The sequence below is a fragment of the Eumetopias jubatus genome, unplaced genomic scaffold, assembly GCF_037043125.1.
Source record: "Eumetopias jubatus isolate StellerSeaLion01/CBP00866 unplaced genomic scaffold, mEumJub1_p1.0 scaffold_8, whole genome shotgun sequence".
NCBI lineage: Eukaryota > Metazoa > Chordata > Mammalia > Carnivora > Otariidae > Eumetopias > Eumetopias jubatus.
In genome coordinates, this window is record NW_028274814.1 from 135353806 (window position 1) to 135371281 (window position 17476).

Sequence of the window (17476 nt, forward strand, 5' to 3'; positions counted from 1 at the left end):
CTCCCTTGCGCGCCTACACGAGCCGCCCGGGTCCCGCTCTCCCGTTGCTCGCGGCTCCTCATCGCACCTGTCACTCCCCCGCCCGGCTGCGGAGGCGGCTTTGGGATCACCGAAACGGGGTCCCCAGGCTCTGCGCTCTCATCTGTGGTCTTCCCGGGGTTGACCCGCGGCCGGGTCTCCTGGCGTTCAGGGAAACTTTGGGCAGGGAGCGGCTGCAGAAGCAAGTTGCTGATGAAGCGAGCGGTGGCGGCGGAGTGTGGACGCTTCTCTTGGGAATGGAGACCCGGGCGCTCCTGCTGTCGCGCTGCAAAGGGAATTGAGCAGCGAGAATTTTGAGTTGTGGCCCTTCGGGGACAGGCTGGGGAGCGGGTAGCCTTTGTTCCGGCGACCTTAACAGCGGAGTGGAAGAGCTGGTAGGAGCCCAGGGATTCTCTCTTGCAGTGTTCTCATTTTGTGACCATGGGAATCCAAAGTTTGGAGAGGGTCAGCCCCTTGCCCAAGGTCAACCAGCTGGTTACAGAGCCCATTTCCTGGGCTAGTGTTTGTATCACTATATCAGGCTTTCACCTGACCCCTGGGGGTGAAGAGTCCAATGAACAGGTTTATAACCATAATAGTAACTCTCAGGAGTTGGGCTCTTCTGATGTTCTAGTCCCCCAATTCTTTATATTGTTTCACTTACTTCTCACTGCAGTCCCATGGGAGACTGAGGCCAGATGTTTGCTTGTTTAAGGTCACTCACCTTAGATTGCCCAGAGCCCGTGCTCTTAAGCACTAACTCAAGTGCATTGTGCTCTTGAGTTTATAAAGTGCAATCATGTCCAGGATTACATTATGGTCTTCTAGGCAGGAAGGGCGGCTCCATCCCCATCGTACAGATGAAGACACCGAGGCAGCAGAAGATTCTCTTCTAGGGGAAAAGATTAAGTGGCAGCAGCTAATTGGAAAGGATCTCTTTCTCATTTTGCTTCTGTGACATTTAACCCCTTGACTTGTCCTTGCCTTCTGTTTTTGGTCATCCTGGCAGTGAGCTAAGACCCTTAATTGAAGCCCCAGGTCTAACCACAGATTTTTCCATTAAGTGCTCCTAAATACAGAGATGTGTTAACAAATGGAGAAGAAAGGTTCTTGGAATTTAACAAGGGCAGCTAACATGTTTTGAGCGTTTATGTGGCAGGCACTGTGTTAAGCACTCGTACACATTAATGTTCTCAATCCTTAACAACAGTTTTCATCAAGTAGATAACATCTTTTATACTACTCTCATCTCCATTTGTAGATCCTGAAACAGAGGTTCAGGGTGGTTCATTAACTTCCCCAAGGTTACCTAGCCAGTAAGAAGTAAGTCTGAGGCTGCCTACCAGCCAGCTCACACGAAGAAATTCATGTGCATTTTGCCTTCTCATTCCATAACTGATTCTTGTTTATCTTAATTTGTAATGTGTTAAATTTCCTAGTGGTTAAGTATTAGCCTTTCCTCTGTAGATTTCTGAGTAAAATATACAATCTGGAAACTACCACAGTGGTTTGATGGCTTCACAGGTCCCCATACCAGATTTGGGAAAACATGACTCCCTGTCTTCAATTGGTCAACAAGCATTTAAGTGCCAGCTCTGGTTTCTGAGCTGTAGGGAACATGAAAGATAGGAAAGAGAATTTTTGGCCTCATGGAACTTAAGATGAATAACAATAAAACTGTAATGCTAAGTATAGAATGGCTTAGAACAGGACAACAGAGCATCCTGGAGTGGAACAAGGCCGTGGAGATCAACTAACACAACAGGTTTCTTTGTTGGCCTTACAGTATGTTTGTTTTAAAAAACAAACAAAAAACACTTTGAGCCAACATTTAAAAATGTGGCTATTTCACGTAAAAATCCTGACTTGGGCATCCCTTGAAAAAGACACAGATCTCACTTCCAAGACGCCTCCCTTGCCTACGCAGTCTAAATTAGTCTGGAGTTATTTTATTTTCTTAGTTGCTCAGTTGTTTTATTTAATAGTTGCTCAGAGCAGTAAGTGAAAGTCAAAATTGAAGGAGCTTGGTAAAGACTGCCATACCAGGAAGACCACTCCAAGGAGGTAGCCTTTGACCGGGGTCTTGGAGCACAAGAAGGGTTGGATAGGCTGAAGGCAAGTGGTCTGCAGTTACAGATATCCCTGTATTTTACTTACACATCCATTCCCCCTCAAGAATGTCAGCTCCACGAGGGCCAGGTCCTTTTCTTTCCTTCATGCTGTATTTCTTGCACTTAGAACTAAATATTTGTGGAGTGCCTGAATGAATCCAGTGACCTTGGGCTGGGCAGGATTCTAAGTTGTAATAGACACAGCCCCTGGGGTTGGGTTAGATCAGTTGCTTCTAGGAGCCAGTCAGGTAAGGAAGAAGAGACTGAGTATGAATACATACACTTACTTTGTGTGTGTGATGGGGGCTGGTACTTGGCAACCTCCTGGAGCTCTCATGCCTGCCTCCAGGAAGTCTAGGTGGGCAAGAATGCTTCACTGGGCCATTTCATTCTTGCTGTAATCCATGAGTGCCCTTCGAGGTTGTGAGTCCAAGGAGAGCACATCCATCCATTTATTCAGCACATCTCTTAGGTGGCTTCTCAGTACCCCTATGATGGACAGAGTGCGGAGGATAGCTTTGAACAAGGCATACACAGGAAACACAAGCTGAACAAGTAACTGAAATGAACACTTCTGGCGGGACACATGAATAAAATAAAATTCTCTATAGAATGACCAGGGCAGACTAATTTAGACTGGGTAGGCAAGGGAGGCCCCTTGGAAGTGAGATCTGTTGTCTTTTTTCCAAGGGATGCCCAAGTCAGGATTTTTACGTGAAATAGCCACATTTTTAAATGTTGGCTCAAAGTGTTTTTTGTTTGTTTTTTAAAAGAAACATACTGTAAGGCCAACAAAGAAACTTGTTGTGTTAGTTGATCTCCAGGGCCTTGTTCCACTCCAGGATGCTCTGCTGTCCCAGGCCCCCAAAGCCCCTGTTGATAGAATGTCTAGAGCACTTTCTTTTGTGGCAGATAGCTGTGTTACGAGAACGTGCCTCATGTATTGTGATAAACCAGGTCTTCTGGAAGGGCAGAAAGGTGAGATATTTTTCCACTGGGATCAGGAAAGGCACAGTGATGGAGGTGTCCTTCTCATGAGACCCAGCAGGGTAGGTGGCAGAATCAGCGTGACAAGCACATGGCAGAGGAGGATCAAGCTGCCTTAGAGATAAAGGACTGCTAGTGAGTTCTTGGACTCTATGGTGGTGTGTGTGTGTAAGGAAATGATAGAAGATAAGGTCTGGAAGGTGAGTTGGAGCCAAACTGGAAAGTCTTCATACCTAATGCACGTGTTTTGTGGAATGTAGAGGGAACTGCTGAGGATTTTTAAGTAGAGTGATGACACATTAGTCACAGATTTTAAGAAAATTTAAGTGTGGTGATGGGCAAGGAAGATTGGAGTGAGGGAGACCAGTTAGGAGGGAACTGCGGGCATCCGGGTGTGGCATGGTGATACTAAGAGGGTGATGGGGTTGGGATAGGAAGTGGCCGTCGTGCAAGATGGTGGACATAACAGGATGGGGCCTCAGCGAAGGCCTCACCCTGAAGGCAGAGCAGAGGTGGAATTCTAAGATCCCATCATAGCTTTGATCCTGGGGCACTGGGCAAGTTCAGAAGCCAGCAGGAAGAGCTGGTTTGGGGGGATGATAAACATTTGTCTTTAACTGGGCAGAAATTGAGGTGCTGGTGGCTGCGGGCGGGGGGGGGGCGTCATTCACTAGGAAATCAGAGGCCAGTACTCGGGAGAAGGTCAAAACTGGGGATGGAGATTGAGGAGTAGTCACTGGAGTTGAGGCTAGAGGTGAGAGAAGATAGAACTGGGAGGTCAGATCAGTTGAGGAAAGTGTAATAAAAACTAAGGGAGGGAGAGCTTTTCAAGGAGTGGGTTAGTGGATGATGGGAATAGTGGTGCAGAGGACAGCAGGGATGGCAGGGCCGTGAAAGGAGTCATGGGATTTGGCAATTAGGAGGTCGACATTTGACAGAGCAGTCAGATGGAGGGGTCCAAGTCTAGATAAGCCAGAAAGACGTCAGGACTGAGTGGGTGATGGCAAGTAGAGGCAGCTGTTTTCTTTGGAGAAGGTTGAAGAAACTTTTCAGTGAGCTCATTTACTTTCTGTCTTTGGATTTGCCTTATTCTGAACACTTCACCTAAATGGAATCATACAGTATGTGGCTTCCTTCACTTAGCATAGTGTTGAGGTTCATCTGTGTTGTAGCCTAGTGTTTCGTTGTGTGGAGACATCATGTTTTATTTATCCATTAATCAGTTGATAGACATCTAGGTTGTTTCCACTTTTTGGCTCTTATAAATGAAGCAGCTAGGAACATTTGTGTACAAGCTTTTGTTTGGGTGGAGGTTTCCATTTCTCTTGAGTTTGTTTTTTTCCTCGGACTTATAATAGCACCAGTTATTCACTTGCTTACTTTCCATGTTCTGGCAATGAATTCAGCCCTAATTCTTGTGACAGAAACTCTCAGTAGGGTGTTAGTTGCTTTTATCTCCCTTGTCGCCATCTCTTCTGAAGCCCTCCCTCTTTTTGCCCCATCTGATGTTTGTCTAGCTCTACTGTCCCACACTTACTGTGGGATTACTTTAGCCATTACCCTGGGGGGGGGGGTGATATTGAAGCCCCTGTTCCCTAGTTTTTGGTTTTTTTACTCCCTAGTTTTGATGGAGCACATCCTCTGGTAGCTTCCTAAGAAAGAGTACATTAGAGGTAAATTTAGGGGGGGGGGGGGCCTTGTCTGTCTTAAAATATCTTTTTTCTAACCTCACACCAATTTGATAGTTTGGGTGAGTTTAGAATTTTAGGTTGGACATAATTTTGTATCAGAAGTTTGAAGGCATTGCCTAATTGTCTTCTCGTTTCTGGTAGTTGAGAAATCGGGTATCATTCGATTCCTGATCCTTTTGTGCCACCTGTTTTCACTTCTGGAAGTTTGTAGGATCTTTATCCTTGGTGTTCTGAATTCCATGGTGATATACACTGATGTGACCGAACTGTCACTCACTGTACCTACTTGGGGGGCTCACTCTGTCAGACACCTGCATTCATGCACTCCTCCTGCTGGTAGCCCACCCCAAGCCCCAGCCTGCGGAGGAACTTCCAGTTCCTGAGCCTTTGGGTAGCACTGCCTGGTCCTCTGCTGTCTTTCTCCCTGCAGTCAGCTCCATCTTTGGCAGAGACCACAACACTACCTAACACTGAAGAGGTGCTCTGTAAAGGTGTGTCTGACAAGGATAGCACTTCAGGCTCAGGGTGTTGTGTGGGCCCACGGCCAGGTGTCCAGATCCAAGGGGAGTTTGGAGTGGCCAACCTGATGAGCCAGGGTTGAGTGTTGGGAGGGTGTGGCCAGCACACCACTGGGAGGTTGAGGTGCGGAGAGGGTGGAAACCGATTACACGTTTCTCCAGTGAGTCATGTTTGGGGAAACTGCTCAGTGAGGTGAAGCATAGATTTTTTACCCATGTGTAGATCTTTTTCATGACATAAACTTTGTTTTGACACTTGAAAATATATCACTGTCGCTAATGTTTGGGTAGAATGAGCTACTGTTGCTCACAGCTTATTTATTTTCTACCTGATTTTAGCTCCTGATCTCATCTAGTTCTGTTTCGTGGGATAAAGTTTTCTGGGATTGCTCAGACCACTGAACCAGTCTCCTTGGGTTTCTCCTTCTCCTCGGATCTGTTTGGCTGTGCCCTTGACAAACAACTGTTCTGCATTCACACCTAGGCCTTTGGCCTAATGTTACTGAACAGTCTTTTCTGTCGTTCTCCTACTCAACTCATGTATTGGCATTTAAAAAAATATATTTCGTGTGTCTCCACTGGATCTTTTCTTTCCTCCAATTCATAATTTAAAAAGTTCTTAACTTGATTCAAAAAGGGCTTTCTGACTATCAAAGTATCTGTATTCTCTGGATTGTCTGAACTTTATTATTAATGTGTGCACAAATTGTAACGTTTTCACATACCGGTTGCTAGGTGTTGAGTAACCGGGGGTAATCCACCCGAATAGGCAGGCCCTTACATATCCACGTCCCGTGGAACATTTGCATCATTTGCAGCTTTTCATCAACATAAATACTATTGTTCTGAACACGTAGGAGCAAGTCACTTTGGAGTCAGTTGCTTGGTGCGTGTTTCCCGAAGAGGACTCTACATCACGAGGTGGGTTACAGCTCCTTCACACTACCAGCCATGGCCCTTCCAGTTTGGAAACTCTCCAGTGCTCTACATTACTCTAATTACTGTGCTGATTGGAAAATATTTGTATATCTTCAAAAAGGCAATGTGTTCATATGGCGAAATAAAAACACGTGAGAGGGGACTGTGAAAAGTTGTGCTCTCAGCCCTGCCCCCATCTGCTTAGCACCCACCAGCTCCGCCTCCTCGCAAGTAATTCATTCTGTGGTTTCTTTTACCTTCTTCAAAACTTCCTTAATGCAAATATAAGCAGATAGGTGTGGATTTTAATACTTGCTCCCCTTTTTTATCTCCGCACAGATAGGTAGCATGCAACAAGCTTTGTTCTTCTGCGCTCTGCATTTGTTTTTTTTTTTCACTTAACTGTGTATTAGAGATCTTTCCACTCTTCATTGCTGCATGATTTTCCATTTCATGGATGCACGGTAACAGATGCATCCGGTCCCTTTGATGGACATTTGAGGGTGTTTCCAGTCCTGCTATTAAAGACAATGCCGGGGGTGCCTGGGTGGTTCAGTTGTTGAACGTCTGCTTTTGGCTCAGGTCATGATCCCAGGGTCCTGGGATTGAGCCCCGCGTTGGGCTCCCTGTTCCGTGGGAAGCCTTCTTCTCCCTCTCGCACTCCCCCTGCTTGTGTTCCCTCTCTCCCTGTGTCTCTCTCTGTCAAATAGATAAATAAAATCTTAAAAAAAAAAGACAGTGCGGGGCACGTGGGTGACTCTGTTGGTTAAGCATCCAATTCTTGATCTCACAGGTCTTGATCTCAGGGTTTTGAGTTCAAGCTCCGAGTTGGGCTCCACGCTGGGTGAGGAGCCTACTTAAAAAAAGAAAAATTCAAAAAACCCAAAACAATGCTACAGTAACTCGCTTTGTAAATTCATAATTTCACACATGTGCAGGTGTAAGTATGGGATAAATGATCAGAAGTGAGATTGCTGGGTCCACGTGGGGATGGGGATACCTCATAGATGCCACAGAATCAAATTATATAAAACATATAAAAGGAAGGGGCAGGAACTAACATTCTGTTCTGGCCCTGTGCATTTTCGATTTTGAGAAATCCTGGGAAACTGCTGTCCACAGTGGATGTACCAATTTACACCACCACCAGTGTGTAGAAGAGGGCCTGTTTCCCCCTTGGTGTCCCTGCAGAGTCCAGAACTCTGGTCCCTTTATTCTGCCTGTCTTTGCCACACGTGTGCCATTTCAGAGCTCATGCCACTCCCTCAGCCCCCGGCAGTACACATGTAGCGATCCCTCTGTCCGGGCCTCCCGGTGCCTCATTGACTTTTCTGTATTCGAGACCCCTGGGCGGTCCACTGGTAGTGACCAGCTTTCTGAATGATCCCCTCCTGTGCCTCAGATGTTCCCTTTGCTGGCCGAGGACCCTTGTGCTTGTGACCTCTGCCACTTTTGGTTTCTCGGAGTGATCCTTCATCTGGTTCGCTTGCTCTCTTTACTTTTAAAATTGCTCCTTGGGGCACCTGGGTGGCTCAGGCTGTTGAGTGTCCGACTCTTGGTCTCAGCTTGGGTCTTGATCTCAGGGTTGTAGGTTTGGGCCCCACGTTGGGCTCCATGCCCAGCATGGAGCCTACTTAAAAAAATGCTCCTTAATGTTCAGCCATTCCTTATTTTCAGCTCTGGGGACTTGAAAAATGATTTTTTGTTTTACATTGTTTTGTTGGGACTCTCTTCTCTGTCTGGGCTCTCTTTCATGTAGCTTCATGGTGGCAGCCCTTGCTGGCGTGAAATTTCAGTGTGTCCTCTTAGAGAAAAATTTGGGGGCTTTCCATCACTATAAATGTTCTGGAAGTTGCTTCCATTCATTGTAATTCTCTTAAGACTACTTTTCACCAAAATCGGCAGACATTTTAGGGAGTACCCTTTGTTATAAACAGCTCAGTTCTCATAATACCTACTTTTGAACTTTATTTTTTTTAAAGATTTTATTTTATTTGACAGACAGCGAGGGAGGGAATACAAGCAGGGGGAGTGGTAGACGGAGAAGGCGGCTTCTGCAGAGCAGGGAGCCCAATGCGGGGCTTGATCCCAGGACTCTGGGATCATGACCTGAGCCACCCAGGCACCCCTACCTTTGAACTTTAAAAGTCACTGGTGTTCTCTAGATGAATATGACTCGTCTTTATTAGTTATTGACCGTCCCTGCAGTCACCTCTACTTTTCTATCCTTCACTAGGTTTTGCAATCGCTGTGTCTAGGCAGGCCTGCAGTTGAGACCTTAACATAGGGCCTGTGTTGTGCTGGGCTCTGGGTACAGCACTGGCCAGGTAAGCAAGGACCCTGCCCTCACACAGTGTATATGGCCCTTTACGTATGTCGTTTCCTGATGTGCTTTTTAATCCTTCCTCCCAATTCTGTGGTACGCTACAGATGAGAAACTGAGGCCTAGATCACACAACTACTAAGTGGTAGAATGGTGACCTCACTCCAGAGTGAGGTCTAAATCCAAACCCGTGTACTTTTCCTGTATCTTGTGCTACATCTCTGTCTGATGTAAGCGAGCTTCCAGGTTGCAAACACAAGCTGGTGTGGTGGGCAAAGGCCAGAGAGACCCTGGATCCTCTGCTCAGGTACACACTTAGGGACATGTGTTTATCAAGAGGGGTTTGCTCTGTGCTTGTGATGAAGTTTTAGAATATAAGTTTGGTTCAGTGGGGTGGAGTCTGGAGCTGATGACCAAGAAAGAATTCTTGAGACGTCTTTGGTGCAAAATGGTGGTTTACTAAAGCACGGGACAGGACCCAGTGGGCAGAAAGAGCTGCTGCCCCGGGGTTGTGAGGGGTGGCTGATTATGTACGAGGGGTTGGGAAGGGTAAGGATTATATACTATGTGTTACTACATAAAGGTAAGGATTATATATTATGTGTTACTCTTGTATGTACTATGTATATACATAGTATTATATACTGTGGGGCTGGGAAAGGTAAGGAAAGGGAGGTTTCAGAAGGATTTTTGTATGTTAAAGAAGACTCACAGGATACAGGAGGCCTTGCCATTGTCAAGTTAAGGTTGTTTACCCCTCTAGTAAGGCATTAACATTAAGATAGTTGGGAACTTCCCAGAAGAATGTCACACATGTCCCACCCAGGAGTGGGAGGTGGAGGGAGGTTGCAGGGTGTTGGCTTATGCTTTGTCTCCAGCCAGCCTTCTGTTCCCTCATCATCCCCCCCCCCCCGAACAATTTTGACCCTTCAATCTTTAAGGTTGTTGAAGGTGGAAGGTCTCATCTTCTGTAATGTCTTCCTGCTGAACAGGGGAATAGAGATGTCCCTACCTATGGGTCAATACTGGTCAGTTGGGGAATGTTTAGGGAGTTACAAAAGGGGGAGGCAGCTGAATCCAACGCGGTCAACATATGTGAACCTCCTTGAGTAGAAAGGATCATGTGTTAGCTGGAAGTTACGGCAGTGAAGGAGTCTTGACGCTAGGCACGGAGACACCAGAAATGACAACATAAGGTTAATATTATAATGAGAAAGAGGAGTCTGAATAAAAGATCTTTGATAGTTGACCTTTGACAATTTTCTTGCAGTCCAGGAGTTTAAAGCAATCACTAAAGGAAAGAGATCATTTAAAGGACCAATTTGAGTATTCATGTCAGGTAGAAACCCAGAAGTCTTTTGTGGTAATCTGGACCGTACACACAGCATTCTGTCTGTATACTAGCACAAGTTCTACCTTGTGCAGCAGTTAAAACATCTATTGCTATTCTATTTTGTAGAACTGCTTTATGCATTTGAGTCATTTAAGTATTTAGTAGAGGAATACTGTTTTGGATATCATTTAGGGCTTTGACCATGTGTCAAACAACATTCTCCAGTCTCAAAGAGGTACAAGGTTGGGTGCTAGGTGGTTATACCAATGAGACACAGAACATGTCCACCATGGTTTTAAATTTCAAGGGTTAGCTGGGTTGGTGAAGGTTTTAATGTGTCCATGCATCCAGGCAAAACCCAGAGTACAGTGGCCTATCCAGCCTGGGGGAAGCCATGGCCACAGGTTAGAGCTGCATAGCCACTGGGTCCCAGCCAGGAGCTAGCCATCTAATACTGGGCCTCCTGGAACTGCAGTCAGGATTTTAAGGGCTACTCGATTTTGGAGGGCCATTTTTTTGAACATGCAATAATTTCAGGTCCATATTTGACTGGGGAGTTATGGCTTGATAATAATCCCCTTTTCTTTAAAGAAATTACTCCAAGGGCATGTAAGACTAGAAAGACATATTTGGAGTCAGTATAAATCCTTTTTTTTTTTTTTTTTTTTAGATTTTATTTATTTAAGAGACAGAGATAGTGAGAGAGAGCACAAGTGGGGAGGAGAGAGAGAAGCAGGCTCCCCAACAGAGCAAGGAGCCCGATGCAGGACTCGATCCCAGGACCCCAGAATCATGACCTGAGCTGAAGGCAGACGCTTAATCTACTGAGCCACCCAGGCGCCCTGCAGTCAGTATAAATATTTTTAAGGCTTTTGCCAATAGCAAAGCACAGGTGGGCGCTATTAATTCAGACATGTTTGCTGAATGACTATAGCATACCCAGCTTTTCTTATTCCTTTTTCCAGGAAACTATTGTCATCAGTAAATCAGCTGTCATTTGCAATTTTATTTTACTTTTATTTTTTTTTAAAGATTTTATTTATTTATTTGAGAGAGAGAGAATGAGAGATAGGAAGCACGAGAGGGAAGAGGGTCAGAGGGAGAAGCAGACTCCCCGTGGAGCAGGGAGCCCGATGCGGGGCTCGATCCCGGGACTCCAGGATCATGACCTGAGCCGAAGGCAGTCACTTAACCGACTGAGCCACCCAGGCGCCCTCATTCGCAATTTTAATAGGGGTGTCTTAAATCTGGTCAACTCAATAACCTCTGAACAGTTACGCTCTATAAAAGTACAGTGGTCGGGTCCAGGTATGCTGGGTTTAAAGTTTGACAGGTTTTAAGTGTTATTTCAGGCATCTCTATAAGTATTGCCTGATATTTAGTAAGTCGGCCTCCCATCATCTGTTGGTGGCCTTTGGTCTCTAAGGCATTCTGAATCTGATGTGGAAGTCATTCCAGTCAGGGACTGTCCCGAAGTGAGCTTGGAGGCTCCTTTTACCAGGAGCAGTGTTGTAGGCTCAGCTAAAGCCTTTGTTTGCAATTGTACATCCGTGGAGGTGGCTTCGAGACAAAACCAAGAAGCCCTTTTTGTTTGAGGTAGAGCATTAATACCCTAATTATAAGGACTCACTGGCAAGTGGGATTAGACTTGTCAAGAGATAAGGTCATCCCCAGGTGCATCATCCAGTCCAATCATAAAGAAAGTGGGGTCATCCATTACCTCCACAAGTCTATAGTTAACCCTACAGAGTGGGGTATGCTCTGGCTTTTAGGGGATGATTTCATCATCCTGGCCACAGAGAATTGGTCAGGGTGCTAGTGGAGTGATACAGTTGTTGGGGATTGATCCCATTTTCCAGTTGTTCAAATAATCATATGCCCACGGGGTCCTGTTATTATCCCCTGGAATAAAAAGCACAAAGACTGTCTATATGAGCTTTTGTGGCAATTTCTCTGAAGTTTACCTCAAGTTGTTTAACTTAAGCAAACATTTAAGGATAATCAAAACCAGGATTTAACATCTGCAGGGGTGGGTTATTGAAACGTAATTTTTCTCTCTAAAATAGTCCTCATTTCCAGATATAGCCAAATCAGGGCTAATTTGAAAAACAAGTCCAATTTTAACAAACTTGGCCTAATCATTTACATAAGCTCAGCAAGAATAGTGATTGATCATATATATCTTTTTAGAATGTGCTTTGCTGGAACTTATTTATAAGGAATCTCTAGGTTGAACTTTCAGTAGCCTCTCCCGGTCAGAAGCCAAGCCAAGCCAAGTACTTGCCATTAGACGTGCCTGCAGTACCTGCAGATTTGGGCGAATTCCTCTTCACGGAGATCCCCAAAGTATCCTGAGGTTCCTGCACCTGCCCGGAGGTGACATTCTTTACTCACCTGGTGAGGCTGCTGGGAACTCTGTAAGCAAGGTATCAGGCCAACAGTTCCAAGAAGCTTTATGGCTCCAGGTTTGATAAAGTCAACCTTAGTTCCTTAAAGCTGTTTGGTCGTATCTGAGTCTATGCATGTCTCTCTCAAATAGGACATTCCAGTCAAAACCTTGGTAAAATAACCAATGTTTCCGATGGTGTCCTGTTACAAGGGTAAGAGATTCTTACATGAACTTATGCAAATGACTGTGATTGCCGTGGATGAAAGAGTACTTACTGAGACCTTTTTAATTTTAGAGGGTTCAGGTAGAGAGAAAAGTTAAATGCTTCCGTTTGTTTACAAATGAGTATTTTATCACGTTTCTGTAAGTCATTGACATCTTAAGAGAAAGTCTCCTTAGTCTGGAAGAGTAAACATTAGAGAGCCAGCAAAGTTTCAGGCAAGAGTGACAAAACTATAATCATCTTTTAGTTCATTTAGTCCCATGTTTCTATTTGTTGTTTTATTTGAACGCAGCTTTAGTTAGTTCTGGAAATTCTTTTTTTTTTTTTTTAAGATTTTATTTATTTATGTGACAGAGAGAGACAGCGAAAGCAGGAACACAAGCAGGGGGAGTGGAAGAGGGGGAAGCAGGCTTCCCGCCGAGCAGGGAGCCCGATGTGGGACTCGATCCCAGGATCCTGGGATCATGACCTGAGCCGAAGGCAGACGCCCAACGACTGAGCCACCCAGGCGCCCCAGTTCTGGAAATTCTTACCCATTTTAGTTTTAGGATTTTAAAGATATTGAATACCTACCTGTATTTGTCCTAAAAGTCCTTTTTGTGAATCTCCTTGAAGATGACACTCATTTTGCAAGAGAGTAAGAACAATTATAAATGACCAAAAATCAGAATAGACATGGTTAAAGATCTGATGAGATGGGAGTTTACAATATAGCTGGCAAGGAAATCAGGTTATTTCTGTGACACATAACACTTCAATAGCCAGAATATCGAGTGATGGTGCTTATATTAAAACATTAAAACTTGAGGCACCTGGGTGGCTCAGTCGTTAGGCGTCCGCCTTCGACTCAGGTCATAATCCCGGGGTCTTGGGATCGAGCCCCGCATCGGGTTCCCTGCTCAGAGGGAAGCCTTCTTCTCCCTCTCCCACTCCCCCTGCTTGTGTTCCCTCTCTCGTTGTGTCTCTCTCTGTCAAAAAAATAAATAAAATCTTTAAAAAAAAAAACCCACTAAAACTTTAGGAATTGCATATAGCCTCTAGAATAGTTATAGCATTTACCCAAATGTTACCTAAGGCTTATCATTTGTTTAACAGTACTTCTGGAGTGACTTAGCATACCAAATAAAAGGCCTAATGAGTTAAAGAGACTTCATTTACAATTTAAATCTTGGGAAGTTTGTTAAAACCTTAGAAAGTTATATAGCACATGCGCTTGAATAGGATTACAGATCATTACAAAACAATTATTTTTATTAACCAAGGTGACAATAAGAGATTTGAAAGGCAAATAAATATGTAGGGTTCTATAGTTGTTAGCAAAACTTAGCTCCTTTAATATTGAGAAGTTTTAACCAAGTGATTGAAGACCTGATGACGAAACATATAGAAACTGGTTTTCTGGACAGACAAGAACAAAAACCTTTGTTTACATTTTCTTACCCAGAGCAGATGAACAATTCAAGAAACCTTGTCTTTTGAACAGAAGAGAATTTCAGTCTTACACCAGTGTACCTTTAAAATAAAAATAAATAAATAAAAATAAAAATCCATTCATTTCAATCTTAGTCCATCCTGACCACACCTAAAATTCCTTTCCAAAGATTTCCCATCATTCTTAATTACATTTAGCAGAATTTTGCACTCTTAGAAACCTTAATCTCCAGTGAAGACTAGGTAGAACCAATTGTGAACTGTTACACCAGAATTCTTTTAGACGGCAAATTTGTGAATCAGTTAAGCACAAGCATGTTTACCAACAGATTTAAGTATCTTTAGTTTCTTTGCAATAAGAAGTGAAAAGGCACAATCCCTGTGTCCAGTAATCAGTGATTTAGCATTTTATCCTATTTGGAAAAGTCCTAGATGTCCAACGAATTAATCCCATTTATTCAAGCAAACTTTAAAGTATCAGGTTACCCAAGACTTTGAAAGCTATCTTAACTTCTATGAAAACTTTGATGAGACAGTTAACCATCATTTTAGTCATCTTTTTGCTAACAACTTGCAACAGAAATAACGAGCTTGTTTGACCTTCAGTAAGCCTCTATAGAATAAGTTTCACATTTAGTGCTGATAAGTTTAAAGACATGTCTATCTTAATTAAACCAACAAACTTAACTAAGTTTAAATACTGAATTATGTTCCACCTGGATCCTCCTCATTGTTAATTTTTACCTGAGACACTGGTGGTTGGTGTTAGGTCCAGGGGTGCTCTTCATGCTCTTTGACAGTGAAGGGAGAAGGAGCCCTGGTGCCTGAGGTACCCAGGATGGTACGGAAGCCAGTCACGCAGGCCGCCCCCAAGGTGGTGCGGAAACAGAAGGGGGAGGGGGAGACAGAAGAGGCAAAGTGCTGCCAGAAGGCGGAGAAAGAGCTCCCAGTTTTAGAGCTCATCAGCTCCAATAGAGGCGCAGATGCCCTGTTTTCCCCGCCAACGACGGGGGAGGGGTTAGGCAGTCCATGTCGGGCCAGAGAAGATGGGATTTCCCCGAAACAAAGGGAGTTTTGGCAGCTGCTAGGGAATATTCCTTAAAGCCCCCCTGCGGAAGGAGACTAACCACATTTGGCTCCAGTTACAGCCATTAACCCGGGAAGCGAGTGAGGGAGAAGCCCCCACATCTATTAGGAGGAACAGAGAGAGAGCCAGAGTCCCCTTTGCTAGGAATGGCCTGTGTTTCCTCCGGCAACCTGGGTTTGGTCGGAGGAGGCCTATTTAGATAATTATCATCCAATATGTCACGAGCGGGTTTACTAGCGGACACATCGGGCAATCACATTCTGCAAAAGGCCCTTAGGTCGGGGTCCTGGTGTAGAACAATGAAGGCCTAGGTGCGAGCAGTGAAGTTACCCTAGGTCCATTTGCCCTATTTCCTACAGAGATCTAACAGATAGATCCCACAGAGGCCATGCGGTGTTACAGGAGCTTAGTCCTTTCCTGAGTTTGAGTTTTGTAATCCAAATTGTTTCTAGTGGGTTAAAAGGCACCCCAAGATAGAGTCCTTGGGAACCAAAGAAGCCTGCTAAGGCCATGCTCCCAGAAAAGTAAAGAAGGTCCATTACCAAAATCCGTGTCCCCCCCCGACTCCTGGGTGGCATCCCGCACAGGGTATGTCAGAGGTTCCAGGTGTCAAAAGTGACCGGAGGTGTCCCTTAACAAAAATCGCTACTGATCACCATCCTGCCTTCCTGTGAAGACATTCCTGTTGTAAAAGGCCCCGTGTGAGGGATGCCGGCGTCCCTCCCCTTCCCCATCGCATCCTAGGCTGCCGATGGGTGCCTGGTGAATGGACTAAGATACTGTGTCGCCCGATACCCTGAAAGTTATGTTACTGCCCTGCCATTTTTAACCCATGGAAAATGCTAGAAAAGTTTTAGTAGAGGAACACTGACAGAAAACAGTAAAGATTGAAATCCAGCATGGTCTAAGTGACATTCCAACACATGTAGTCTTTACGGCCAACTTCCCTAGGAAGCAGTCCCCGGTTGGGTTTTAGTTCAGTCGGGTACTGGTTTCAGCCGGCTCCCAGTGGAGGTGCCCCGCGGCCAGAAGTGGCTAGACCAGGGATGTGAAGGGGATCACATTAGATCAATCAGGAGGAAACCTCACAAGGGAGTCTTAAGATTGGCAGCCGTCCTGGTGACTTAGGTGGCTGTCCCATGCCCAAGACAGACAACTTTGTATAAGGACAGGAATAAAGAGAAGGCATCGAGTTTCTGGATCTTATTACCATCCCAGCCAGGTACCAACTTCCAGCCAAAAGGCAGGCTTTTTCCTCCCCGTAGAGTAGCCACGGCTAGAGGATTGCAGCCTGAGCAATGGGCATGAAAGTGTTCCAGTAAGACCGTACTCCTTGAAGAGCCCCGGAAATGAGAGTAAAGGAAGAGAGAAAGTACTCACCAGTTTTGCACCGAAGGTCAGAGTCCAGATGGAAAGACTCAAAGCCCTACGTTTGGGCGCCATATGATGAAGTTTTAGAATATTAGTGAGGTTCAGTGGGGTGGAGTCCAGAGCTGACGACTAAGAAAGAATCCTTGAGACGTCTTTGGTGCAAAATGGTGGTTTACTAAAGCACAGGACAGGACCCATGGGCAGAAAGAGCTGCTGCCCCGGGGTTGTGAGGGGTGGCTGATTATGAACGAGGGGTTGGGAAGGGTAAGGAAAAGGGAAAGGATTTTTGTATGTTAAAGAAGACTCACAGGATACAGGAGGCCACGCCATTGCCAAGTTAAGGTTGTTTACCCCTCTAGTAAGGCATTAACATTAAGATAGTTGGGAACTTCCCAGAAGATTGTCACACAAGTCCCACCCAGGAGTGGGGGTTGGGGGGAGGTTGCAGGGTGTTGGCTTGCTTTGTCTTCAGCCAGCCTTCTGTTCCCTCGTCACTTGCCCTTCTGGTGACTTCCCCTGCAGCACTTCTCTGAGCCTTAGTTTCCGCTGTAAAGGTGGGGACTGGGCAGATGTATGTCATAGGTGCTGCAAGAAGTGAACCAAAGCACATAAAAGGAAGAAGACAGGAACTGACATTCTCTTTTGACTGTATCCGAGAATGAAAGAGGAACTTCACTTTGCAAGTTGACTCTTAGGACCAAAGGGCCTTTTTTATAATACAGTTTTGGAATGTTTCTTTCTTCCTTCTGAAAGGGCTTTTGTAGGTGTGGTGGGCAGGACACAAAGGAGTAGTCACAGAGTGCAGGTAAAATGTGCCATTTTCGGGCCACAGGATTCAAGGGTTAAAGTTGGTTGACTTCGGTGGAATTTTTTTAGAGTAGCAGGATCCCAGAGGCTGGGCTCCAGGTAAGGCTTCCTGGGGAAACTAATCCTAAACCATTGACCGACTTGGAAACTGAAAAAGCAGGGCTCTTTCTGCATTACTTAGGCCCTTTGGAATTGCTAATGAATATGTGTCAAAATGACCCTTATAATCTGGCTTCCGCGTCTGGCCGGTGGAACTGGTCTGTTGGGTT

General features: G+C 45.1%; 1 protein-coding gene and 1 long non-coding RNA gene across 2 annotated transcripts in view; one reads left to right on the forward strand and one right to left on the reverse strand.

Annotated features, from left to right (window-relative positions):
* SREBF2 (sterol regulatory element binding transcription factor 2) overlaps nucleotides 1-17476 on the forward strand; it is a 66148-nt gene that overhangs the window by 524 nt on the left and 48148 nt on the right. The gene's annotated exons all lie outside the window — the stretch shown is intronic.
* LOC148163821 (uncharacterized) lies at nucleotides 10554-16796 on the reverse strand. Its single transcript, XR_015768741.1, has 3 exons — nucleotides 16410-16796; nucleotides 13952-14023; nucleotides 10554-12488 (listed from the first exon to the last, which is right to left on the reverse strand). It is a non-coding gene; the product is annotated as an uncharacterized LOC148163821 (long non-coding RNA).